Source organism: Phragmites australis, chromosome 7, assembly GCF_958298935.1.
Source record: "Phragmites australis chromosome 7, lpPhrAust1.1, whole genome shotgun sequence".
NCBI classification, from domain to species: domain Eukaryota; kingdom Viridiplantae; phylum Streptophyta; class Magnoliopsida; order Poales; family Poaceae; genus Phragmites; species Phragmites australis.
Genome location: NC_084927.1, coordinates 8,177,090 through 8,189,263, shown reverse-complemented (window position 1 = coordinate 8,189,263; position 12,174 = coordinate 8,177,090).

Below are 12,174 nucleotides of genomic sequence, written 5' to 3'. Positions count from 1 at the left end.
GCTTGATGCCTTCGAAGTGACCTTAGGTTTAGGCAAGCAATGCCTATAGGTGCGTGGGCATGTCACACCTCCCAAAAAAATCCCTTGGGGGCACCGCAACTACATTACCAAGTACGTCCCTTGGTAACCGGCATCTACACACTATTGAGGCTATGCAATGCTTTTCAGGAAGCCTAGGCATAGTCTGCCTTCCAGGAAACCTAGGCATGCTGTGCCCATGGTGTGTAGGCATGTCGTGCAACGAGGATATCCTGCGATGGTATTCCTTAGAGCACCGCATCTCCGCTACCGAGGATGTCCCTTGGTGCGTGGCTTCGACACTACCGAAGCTATGCAATGCCTTCCAGGACACCGTGACATAATTTGTCTTTTGGGTGACCTAGGCATGTTGTGTCTGCAAGTGTGTTGTCCTCACTGTCTACTGAGACTATACAATACCTTCCAGGAAAGTTAGGCAATCTTGCGTTCCATGTGACCTAGGCATGTTGTGCCCACAATACGTGGGCTTATCACGCCTCCCGAAGAAGTCCTTCAGGTGCACCGCAACACTGTCTATCAAGGAAGTCCCTTGATACGTGGCAACTATACTATCGAGGCTATGCAATACCTTCCAGGATACCTAGGCAGCCTTGCCTTCTAGGTGACCCAGGCATGCTGCGCCTGCAGGCGTGTAGGTATTTGCATGGCTATGTACTAGTTAAATTTGGCAATCTACTATTGTCAATAAGTAGATAATTGTAGTGTAAGTCATAGCTAGGTCAGATGACTATTCATGGCTCATGCCAAACAAAGATATAACTTAAGTTCTACTGCTTACTGCTAAACAGGGATATAATCTAAGTTTACTATTTCAACCTAGTGGCTATCTGTTGCAAAAACTTCTGACAGCAAGGTTGGATACTTCCAACATGTTTTGATCTTACTGTATGAAAGATAGGCCAACTAGGTAACTATTGACTGGTGATCGTGGGTGTACCTTTGCCAGAATAAGGCCTCTATAGTGAGGTTTGGAGGCCTCGAGGTCTATGGCTAGGCTAGGAGAGGTGGTCCTCGATCCCATCGGCCCTTAGCCACTACCCGACTCCCGAGGCAATCTGTCCAGAGCCTGGCGACGACATGTTAGAGGTGAAGTCGAAGGCTAGACCGGGAGAGGTGCTCTACGACCCCCTCGGCCCTTAGCTACTGCCTGGCTCTAGAGGCACTCCGTCCGGAGCCTGACGATGGTGTTCAGAGGTGAAGCTGAAGGCTAGGCCGGGAGAGGCGCTTTGTGACCCCCTCGGCCCTTAGTCGCTGCTAGGCTCCGGAGGCACTCCATCTGGAGCCTGGCGATGGTGTTTGGAGGTGAAGCAGAAGGCTAGGCTAGGATAGGCGCTCTGTGACCCCCTCAGCCCTTAGTCGCTGCCTGACTCCAGAGGCACTCCATCGGGAGCCTGACAACGACGTTCGGAGGCGAAGTTGAAGGCTAGGCCGGGAGAGGCACTCTGCGACCCCCTCGGCCCTTAGTCATGACCTGGCTTCGAAAGCAATCCGTCCAGAGCCTGGCGATGGTATTCTCTGACTCAGTCCTTGTTGCTGGGATATTATACCATCGGTGGAGTTGGTGGTGACAGAGCGGGATCAGAAGGCCAGAGATTTGCCTAGGAGCTAGCCTCAGGCTTACGACCCTAGTGCCGTCCTTTGCCGGCTCCCTCTGTGGCCAGGTATCCTGCTTGTCTTTCAAGGTATTCCTCCCAGAAGATTATGAGGGTTCGACTATCATCTGTATTGTGGCCGCGCCCCGGCACGTGAAGGATGCACCTATATGCCTCCGGGGGTACCGGAGTTTGCGATTGTCATCGAGGTTGTTGCCGAGGGTTGCATGCACCGGAGCCCATGGTTTCCCTAGGGCCTCTTTCCCCTTGGGGAGACCAAAGAGGCCCGGTGAACCGTCTCTTAGAGCCGAAGTGGCTCCGACTACGCCTCCCTGGACAGGGTGGAATTGGACTTCCCTGCACGCGGTTGGCATCACAAGGGCTACGTCGGGGGCGCTGGCATGCTTTGCACACTTCGGAGCCTTGCGCCTCCTCAAAACCCTCTTTCGCTTGAGGGGCCCAAGGTGGACGCTGGGCGGACAGACCCTCTGAAGATGTTGGCTCGCCTAGGGCATCCCAGGTGCTGTCGGAAGAAATACTTCGAGACCAAGCCTAGGCGGGAATACCCCTGGGTTCGACCGCCCAGAACCATTGGAAGGCGGCCTGCTTGGTTGCAGCCACGGTCGCGACCTCTTCTGGCATGGCAAAGTCTTCGCCATGCAGATGCTAGAAGCCTTCTACACTGTCTTGAGCCTCTGAACCGACCTAAGGTTCTTGGTTAGCAGAGGCCGGAGGAACACTGTCCCACACGGCTGCGGGGCTAGCGGGTGCACACGGTGTGCCTAACTGCGGCAGCCACGCATGTAGTTGCATGGTTGCAACGATGGATATGGCTACTGGAGCTAGTGCTTTGGTGGTTTTTTCTTGTGGTGTCCTAACCTCTCTTAGCACTTCTATGTTTGAGTCCCCACGAATGGCGCGCTATTAGAGCAAGATGGGGTCTTGCACTAACAAGTACGGTGAGAGTTTCTTCTAAGGAGGAGACTTAAGCTTGGAGACGAAATTTGAGAGGAAGGAACACCGAAAATAATTGATAGTTGAAAAGATTGGTCTAGGTGAAGTATCACTATGTGTCTTTGTGTTTGTGTGTATTTGTCCCCTTCCCCCAGGGGACCATGGCTCCCTATTTATAGGGTTGTACGTAGCTTGGTATACAAGTTATCACCATGTATAAATATCTAGTACCTGGCTGAATTGCATGGCCTTATCCTAGATAACTACTTTTAAGCCTACATAGAAGATAAATGTCTACCATAGCAACTATTGTGGTACAAGCAACCTTGGTGGTGAGCTGGTAGCCAATAGCGGCCTGCTGCCACACTGCCAGGGGTGTCAGGATGACATCCATTGCATTAGAATGTCAGGATAAGCACCACTTGCACCGGCATTAATTGCCCGTCACTTTGTGTCAGGTCGGTTGTAGGGAGTGTCCTTTCTTCCCTTATATTTTCTCTGTGGAGACCTACTGCATCTTCGAGCTTTGAGAAGGCCATATAGGCACCGGAGGGGTGGGCCCGAAGGTGTCCACAGCCTTCGGAGGCCAGGCCTCTTGCTGAGAGCCTGGAGACCGAAGGCTCCGGAGGGACCTTTGATAGCGATCCATAACCATTGTCCACAGGCTGGTCTATTTCCCCCAACAGTTAATAAAAAAGGTGCTACACTCACACAAGGTGAGAATTATTTTGATGTGCTGAAATTGCCCACTATCTATGTTATTGTAGATCAACCATTAGTAGACCGTAGTGTTGTTTTACCTTTGTCACAAGTTGATTTGCTTGTTGTTCCATGTGATAAAGAAGGCTTGTGTGGTAATACTTCATTTATATCACAACCACTACTTGTGCATGAATGTGTTAATTCTGATTTGTAAATGAATAGTTATTCTAAAATTAAACATGTTCAATGCATTAGTAGTGAGCAAGAAGAGCTGAAAATGCTATATTCTCTAAATACTTTAGGTTATATTGAATTTGATGTTCTTTGTGGTCTGAATAGTTTAGAGCAGAATTTAAAACTTAATTATGACTTGTCCTGCTTATCACATGTTACTTTTCATGTTATTAGAAAATACAATGATAAATTAGAGTATATGGTGCATCAAATTTATATTTATTTAGATATGAAACCGTCTATTTTTGTACCACCAAGTGATCATTTAGAGGACTTTAGTAGCACAATTAGTGTCATGTCAAGTTTTTCTAGTTATTACCACTCACCAAATAGTTCACAAGAATGGAAGCATTGTTGGCTGCTACTAGATACCTCAACCATTGCTTCAACTTGCTCTATATATAAGTTGCAAACTTATACCAAGTTGCGATGCAATATCACTTCTTTTAAAGAAGGGGAGCAAGAAGTGACACATGCAAATATTGTACTAATGTTATCCATTATGGCCAATTATGATCAAGGACAATCATTTTAGAGAGAATCACAATTGTTAGCTAAAGAACCTATGATATTACATAACGGGAGTTCCTTGCACATTTTGCTTTGCGTAGAAATTTACGGTAAAGATAATACTATACGCAAATTGAGGACAGTTTGTTGTAAAGAAGGGGAGTATGATGAGGACATGACTCCCTTAGATACACACAAGGTGAACTAGTTCCTTACTGTTCATACTGTGAGATCATGTGATGAAAAATTGGTTTGATTGATGAAATTGCCAGAGCAAAGTGATTTAGCATATGACATTTGGTTGATGTTCATGAGTTGCTGAGATATGCTTATGTTAGCGTGTTGGTTTTGCTTAGAGTTTGCATGGTGTTACATGAACTGATCTTGAGTTAAGTCGGGAAGGACTTGTGCTCGTACTCGATTGTTGTTTGATTCATGTGCAGGTGTTGCTCGAACGCGAACGTGGTCGATGATGGATCGACGAACTAAGTTCAGGGAGGAACTGAGGTTCAGCGACTAGGTTATGGAGGATGTCAAGCGGGACGTTTGAGCTAAGAAAACTATGTATATGGAGACAAGGCTTCGCGATGGACACAGGAGGTGATCTGGTGAGAGGACGTGAAGACTAATTCGTGTTCAAGTTGAAGCAGGCACGAGAAAGTCGTGTGGTGGCTGTACTTGAGACAAGAGTTAGTGTCGAAGATGGACTCTGAGTTGGTTACGTATATGCATGTATACATGGGAGATGTGCATGCATGATTACGTAAGAGTTGTTGGCTAATTAGCTTAATTAGTGGAAGTTGTTTGTCCTTTTGTGATTACAGGAGGATAGAGACCAGATTGAATACGACAGGGAATTTGTCGGAGGGTTAACTCCTGTCGCAGGGATCCTGAGGGACCCCTTTTTAGAGATTCGGTCGGGGGGATGATCCTGAATATGTTCGTCGGAGAAATAAATAGGTATAAATGCGATGGCTGGCGGGGTGGGACGATCTAGTGCGGAACAGAGTAAATGCGCTGGTGTTTAGACAGGTTCGGGCCGCACGGAGGCGTAACACCCTACTCCTGTATGGATACTATAAATGCCCTGAGAATGCCCCTCAAGGATATTGCTGGTTACAAGAATGTTTGTCTATCCAAGAGCCTGAGGCTCCTTGTTCTTTGGTCTGCGTGTGTCTGTTGGTTTTGGGTGCTTTCGATCTTCTCTTTTCTTCGCTACTTACTTCCTCCGGGATTTTCCAACCTTTTAGAGATTGTCTAACTTGTCGAGCTTGCTCAGAGATTTCAAAGCTTCTGCCTGTTCTGATCTTCTTCACCTTTTTCTGTCCGCTGCTGCCGGTTGCTTTAAATACCTGCCGGCAGTAGCGTACCCCAAACGGGAGGGCACGAGTTCCAAGGTACTATAAATGGTAAGGGCGTCATCATAGCCTCTGTGCGGAGTGACCGGGGGTGGAAAATGCGCCCCACGCCCGGTCATCCGTCACCATAAATGCACTGGCAACGGGCGCCGTGGAGAGGGCCCACCAGGCAGCCGCAGAGCGGCACGGCGTGCCCGCCCTGTCTTGTTCTCCTGCCACAGCAGCGCGGCAGACGGAACACCTCGACCCTTACGACGTTATCCCGAGACGGGCCGGATGGCACGATATGGGACCCGTGCATTTAATGACCCCATGCCCTTCTGCCAGAATGTGGCAGGAACTGACACCGAGCATGGCGGGAGCAGTTAGAGGTGACAGGCCATGCGCGCTCTTTAAATATGGCCTTGGGCCTTTGACTGGCTGATACCTCATTAGTGGGCCCCTGCGGGGGCCGCTATCAGGGGGCTTTCTGAGTTGTCAGGGAACCGAGTGCTCGGGGGTCACTGTTCACCTCCCCAAGGACACCTGAATTTTTACTAGAAGTGGAAGAGTTACACAAAGTTCGCGAAATGATCACAAGGGTTTATGCACTAAGAACAGGCAAGCCTTTTTGGGTTGTATCCGAAGACATGGAAAGGGATGTTTTTATGTCCGCAGACGAAGTCAAAGCTTATGGACTTGTCGATATTGTGGGGATGAAATGATTGACGAGCACTGCGACACTGATCCTGTGTGGTTTCCAGAAATGTTTAAGGATTGGTAGTGGCCGGATTTCTTGTCAATTTATTGAAAACAAAAATTCGGGTTTTATGCGATTTTCTAGAAAATAGAAATACTTCATGATGATCAATCATCAGGTTAAGATCGATCTAAACCAATCCATTTTTTTCTATATACATACGACATGCCAACGGTTAAACAACTTATTAGAAACGCAAGACAGCCAATACGAAATGCTAGAAAATCGGCCGCAGCACTCTCTCCCGAGAATGCCCTTCCTTGGTCCTCGGGGAACCGAGTGCTCGGGGGTACTGTTCACCTCCCCGAGCACTCTCTCACGGGCACACTTGTACGGACCTTCGGGGGACCGCTCTCCCAGAACTTCCTTCGGAGGGTCCTAGGGGTACTTGGGTGCCTAGGGGGCCACCGCTCGCGGCCCCGGGCACACTTCTCCCGGTACTTAGCTTTCCTAATCGTCGGGGGACTCGGGTGCTCGGGGGTCACCGTATACCTCCCCGAGCACTTTCTTCCCGGCACTTAGACTTCGCAGATCATCGGGGAACTTGGGTACTCAGGGACCACTGACTGTGGCCCCAAGCGCCTTCTCCTGGAACTTAATCTTTTTTTTTTACCTCGCGGAGGAAACTCCACGGGATGGTACCACGTGGCGGATTGCTGGCCTGGCCTCAGGGTTCGGGGACCCCCGGTTCCTGATTCACCGACAGAGTTGTACTTCAATTCAGTTACGTTTGTGCGTGTGGCTACCCTAGAATTAGAGAGATTTGTTGTATTGGGTAGGGGAGCGTAGAACAGGCCATCACAACACAGCAGAGAGATAGAGAAACACGAGAGAGAGCTGTTTGGGGATTTTGTGGAAATCCATGTTGAATGCTTTGGAGAGGCATCTTATAAACTCATCTATGCAATGAAAATCAAGTTTCGTAAGTTGATGAGTTGCTAATTCAGAATTTTCTCTATTCTATATTCTGCATTATCGGTTTTGGTTTTCAATTAATTTCATGTTTCTATGAAGTTTCATCTTGTTTTAATCCATCCAAAACCTTGCTAAATATCTAGTGTTTGATCTGAGAAAATTCGAATGCATTTGGTTTGATTTCGAGTAGCTTTTTGTCAACTCGACTAGATTCTGATCTACTCAATTCTGGTTGACACAGTCTACTTAGACCAGGCATAATTCTTGATCCACATATCCGATTTACTCGATTCATGTGGGGTTAGTTTTGTATTTTAATCTTGTTTCTGCTGACCAAATTTGAGAGCAATCTGACCAGCAAATCTTTCTCTACGTCATTTTTAATAGAGCTTGTGCAATCTGTTTCGAGTGGAATGCCGAGTTTAAATCGAGTTTCTATTTGGGTGAGTTAATCTTTGAATTTGGTTTACACAATCATTCACCCATCCTCTGATTGGGTATTTTGCGCATATTCGGTCCCACACATACTTTCTTCGTAAAGAATATGATACTATTAAGTTTTTGTGTTATTTTGTGTAGTTTTGTTGCTTAGGAATATGAGAAAAGCACCACAACCTTACCTGAATGTTATCACTTGAAGGCCAAGTCTCCAAATTCTTCCCATGATTGTTGGATATCACGACAGTAAAACGACCATAACTCTCGCATATGAAGTCTATTTTAGGTGTTCTTGGACTTGCGTGAAAGCTTATGATGAGCCCTTTCCAATAGATCTAGTCTCAACCAAATATTCCTTATAGCTAAGTCAGAGTTAATGAAATAAGGTTAGTGTCACTGTTTTTGGCCTTGTTGGGTCTTGTTATCGTGTCAGGGTCGGAGCCCCAGTTGTGTATGTATCTATCCATGACTGCACAACCCTAGATCGACCTCCTCATGTTCCCCCTATATATAAACTGATGGGTGTTTACCCGATCTTCTGAAAGGTAATATGATAATTCGATTGGTGGAGTTTCGACGTTGATGATCCAAAGGCTCCGAATAGATCAGATCGAGAACCCTCGCAACCACTACACCACTACTCCGTGGTTATCAAACGTGCCAAGACGCGGTTGACCTCGCCAAGAAGGCTTTTCCTGCATGCGAATCAAGAACACAAGCAAGAATAGGTAGATGCAATCTGAATATTGCTAATTATCAATGAAGTGCTTGAGTTGGGGTTCAACAAACCGATAAACGGTGCAACTGTCTAAAACAGAATAATATAAGCTAAACCCGACTCTAAACTATGATGGCTACTATGTATATATAGGAGGGACGTGAGGGGGTCGACTTAGGGTTGTGCAGCCGTGGAAAGAGGCATACACAACCTAAACTCCGGCCTCGACACGATTACAAGACCTAACAAGGTCAAACGGTGACACATCACCTTATTTCTTTGACTCTGAATAAACTATAAGGAATATTTGGTCGAGCCCTTATCTATTGGAAAGGGCTCATCGTAAGCTTTCCAGAATGTCCAAAACTGCCTAAAACAGACTTCGTATGAGAGAGTTATGCTCATTTTACTAACGTGATGTCCTGAGATTCGACCACGATCATGACTTCGACTAGAGCTCAGCCTCGAGTCTGAATATACTTGGCCTTCAAGGGGTGACGTCCGGGTAAGGTTGTGGTACTTCTCTCATGTTCCTAAGAAACAAAACAACACAAAACTTAGTAGTATTTTATTCTCTACGAAATAAATATGAACAATAAGGAACGAATTCACCATGTGTGTATCCGAGGGAGCCGTGTGTGCATCATCCTCCCCTTCTTTACTACAAACCGTCCTCGATTTGTGTATAGCATTATCTTGCCCATAAATTTCCACACAAAGTAAAATATGCAAGGAACTCTCATTATGTAATAGCATAAGTTCTTTATCAAACAATTGTAATTCTCTTTGAAACGATTGTACCTGATCATAATTCGTTGTAGCAGATAACATTGGTACAATGTATGCACATGTCACTTCTTGTTACCCTTCTTTAAAAGAAGTGTTATTGCATTGTAACCTGGTATCAATTTGTATCTTCTGTACAAAGAAAGGTGAAGCAATGTCGATGGTGTATGGTAGCATCCAACAACACTTCCTGTCTTGAGAACTATTCTGTTGATTGCAAATAGAACTAGAAGAACTTGACATTACATTAATAGTGTTACTGCAATCCTCTAAATGATCATTTTATGAAATAAGAGTAGGAATTTTCATATTTGAACAAATATAAACTCGATGCAACATATATTCTAATTTATCATTGTATTTGCCGATAACATGGAAAGTATTTTGTGACAAGCATGACAAATCATAATTAAGTTTTAAATTCTTCCCTAAGCTATTCAAATCACAAAGAACATCAAATTCAATATAACCTAAAGTGTTTAGAGAAGATAGCAATTTTAGCTTTTCTTGCTCACTAGCAATGCATTGAACATGTTTAATTTCATAACAAATATTGATTTGTAAAACAGAATTAACATGTTCATTCACAAGTTGTGGTTGTGATATAAATGTAGCATTATCACAAAACTCTTCTTTATGACAAGGAACAACAAGCAAATCATCATGTGACAAAGGTAATAGATGCATGAGATTGAGTAATAAACCTTTCTCTCATAAGAATTTTCATCTCTGTCCAAGTTCGTTGAACTTTTTTAGATGCACACAAATTCTTCCACCAAATGGATTCATAACTAGTTAAAACATAAGCGGCATCCCTAATCTTCCTCTTTTCACACATTGGGCATTGGGCAAACATTTTATCTATCGCTATTTCCCAATCAATGTACTCCTCAGCACTAAAACCATCATAAGAAGGAGGTGAGGAAAGGATATTACGACCTATGGGAGAAGATGTAGCAGTGGTGGTGGGGCTCTCAAGAAACTTCTTCTCTTCATCCATTGCTTTGTTGATTTTAATATCCTGCAAAAGGTTAGTGATAGCGGGAGACAAAGAAATAGAAATATCCTCCATTGGAACTAAGGATTTTTCTCATTTCAAAGTATAGCATGACAACTCTTTATCAACAATTCCAGCAAGGTCAGATTTAATAGCAAGCATAACACAACTTTGCTGATTTTTAGATGGGCAAACAGAAGTAAAAGATGACTTGATGGTCGTATCATTCTCTCCCCCTTGAAGCAAAGTCATCCTCGGCTTTGAACAAATATCAAGCACTTCTTTCCTCCTGTTCACAACAATGGTTTTGATGTCCTTGTTCTCCTAATAATATTCTTCTACAGATCTATTGCTTTGGTTTAAGTGCTGTAATTTATTATGCAAGTCAAGTCTAAAAGAGGGTGGAACAAATCTGTTATGCATAGCCATCTTTAAAGCATCCCATGTAGTAGGTTCTAATTCATCGATATGTATTCTATTCCACCAGATGATGGCAAAACCATTGAATGCACTAGTGGCATGCCTAACTCTATGCACTTCAGGAACTAAATGATCATTAAATTTCTGTACCACCGTCATCTCCCAATTTAGATATTTTTTTGCATCATAAGCACCCACAAAAGATGGTATGGTAAACTTGACTTTAGCAAATGGATAATCATTAATACGTGCATTAAGTTGCTGAAAATGATTACCTCTCATACCTTGATGGTTGAAGTTCAATCGGTTCTTTGGTCGTGCATTAAATGCGTCGTGGTTGTGCATCTCATTATCATCGACAAGCTTATGTTCATGGGTCGCAACTCGAGGATACACGTGCCCTTTGTTTGGAGGGTTGACTAACAGATCAAAGTGTGTATTGAGCATTGCAATACTATCATTGAGTCGTTGCAACGTAGCATTTATTTTCACAAGCTTCCTATCGATGGAGTCATTAATACCTTGTCGGTGATCATCCAACACCATTATGAGTTCTTCCTTCAAAACACACTCTTTCGCATCCGATGTTTCTCCTACCATGGTTAGTAGCAAACAAGAGACAACAAAAACTTATTATCCCTATCGACTACTAGATGGTGGAGTTTGAAGTGGAATCACTCACTCTCAAGCATCTTACCATGCTCTTGCAAGTGTTCTTACCAATCACAACAGGTAGCACAACCGATGGCTGTTTCTTGATACCTTATCGGGTGCCAATGAGACACTTGCAAAGGGAGAACTATTCTAATCGAGAGAAAGTGTAGCTTGAACAGGCAATATTTAGTAGCAATGAATGGCAATAATTGAAATCAGATTAGCAAAATTGAATAAAAGTCCACAATACTCGTCAGAGTTGCTGGCCCGAACACGTTCCTAGAACTAGCTCAAGCAAACTGAAAACTATAACAGACACAAGCACAAAGGAACAAAATTCGCAATGCAAACTGATTCTCTCTCTTTTTTGAATTCTCTCTCTCTTTTTTCGCACACTTTTCTTTCTTTTTTGCACTCTGTAACACCCTAATTTTTCCAATTCTAAAATTTCTCAATATTTGTTAAAGTTCAAAATGAGTTTAAATATTTTTAAAGAGAGAAAACCCTATTTTATATGAAAGAAGATATAAATGACATAGGGTATAAGTGAATATTTTGCATTCATGCTGAATTAGGCAAGTAGTATTTTATTTGATTTTTGATGAATTTATTTGAAGAGTTTTTGCCTGGATTTTGAATTTGAATTTGGATTTTGAATTCATAGGAAAAAGAAAAAGAATAAAACCTCTATCGGGCTGCCTTTTCCCTTTTCGACCCAGCCTCTCCTCGGCTTCGGCCCAGTCGCCGCCGACCTCCCCTCCCACCCGGGCCGCCTGCCTCGGCCCATCTCCGCGCGCCAGCCCGCGCGCCGAACCGCTCACCTGAGCCGCTGACATGCGGGTCCCGCATGTCAGAACCTTCTTCCTCCTCAGTCGGACTCCGATGCAGACATGGGAACGCGCCGGCCACCATTTTTCCGTTCGAATCCGAGCCCAAACCGAACCCGAGAACTTCTAGAAAGCAGTCAAATCAAATCCCCGGGATCCCCTCTATCTTTAGCTGGCCTTATCTCTAAGGAAATTGCGGATTTGAGCTCAGATACAACTCCCAGCCGCCGTGTCCGAGTCGATCTGCTGTCGCCCTGGAGTCCTAGCGCACCCCGCCCTTCCGAACCTGCC